This window comes from Alligator sinensis, unplaced genomic scaffold (genome assembly GCF_000455745.1).
Source record: "Alligator sinensis unplaced genomic scaffold, ASM45574v1 scaffold360_1, whole genome shotgun sequence".
Classification (NCBI taxonomy): Eukaryota; Metazoa; Chordata; order Crocodylia; family Alligatoridae; genus Alligator; species Alligator sinensis.
The window spans coordinates 1,339,177-1,339,827 of record NW_005842337.1 but is presented as its reverse complement, the minus strand read 5'-3'; the positions used below and the strand labels follow the sequence as shown (position 1 = coordinate 1,339,827).

The 651-nt window shown below is 37.8% G+C and overlaps 1 protein-coding gene across 3 annotated transcripts in view; it reads left to right on the top strand.

Annotated features, from left to right (window-relative positions):
- Positions 1-651, top strand: part of CPEB4 (cytoplasmic polyadenylation element binding protein 4) — a 63,935-nt gene that overhangs the window by 2,042 nt on the left and 61,242 nt on the right. The gene's annotated exons all lie outside the window — the stretch shown is intronic.

Sequence of the window (651 nt, the reverse complement as noted above, 5' to 3'; positions counted from 1 at the left end):
CCAAACAATGCTTGTCAGATAGATATCTATTTATAGCCATGTAGGGCACCTATTGTAGATCAGTTTCCTTCATGTTTAATTATATATGAAGAAAGGACAGTTGGTGAACAAATGTTTGTTACAAGTTTTCAAATACCGCTATATGAAGGGCTGAAGGAAAAAAAAAAATAAGTGTTTGACTAATGCTAAAGGATCCGAGGCGTTTAAACCATTTGGAAATAGTAATGTACTACATGCTGAGAATAGGGATTTGATAATCCTTCTTTCTGCCTTGTGGTGCAAGGGAGTTTACAGTTCGTGGATTTGCTGTGTAATGTTATTTACATATTTTTGTAGAGTTTCTCTGTGCACTGGAAATGACTGTTCTGATTTTTTTTTTCGCAGCAAATGGCATCACATTTTTTCACCAGCAATGGTAACAAATTTTGGTTGTAGACCACTAAATCATTACTAAAAATAGATCTGGACTAATGTCAGTTGTTTGCCTCCTGCATTCTAACATGGCCTTATCCTGTCAGGAGGCAGGTTGTCTGACATTTCACATTCATAAGAAACAGATCCAGATTGCAGAGGTTTAAAAGCACGTATATGATATTGATCTGCTAAGCAGTCAGAATCAAGGGTGTGTTGTGTCGTGTCCCCCCCCCCCCC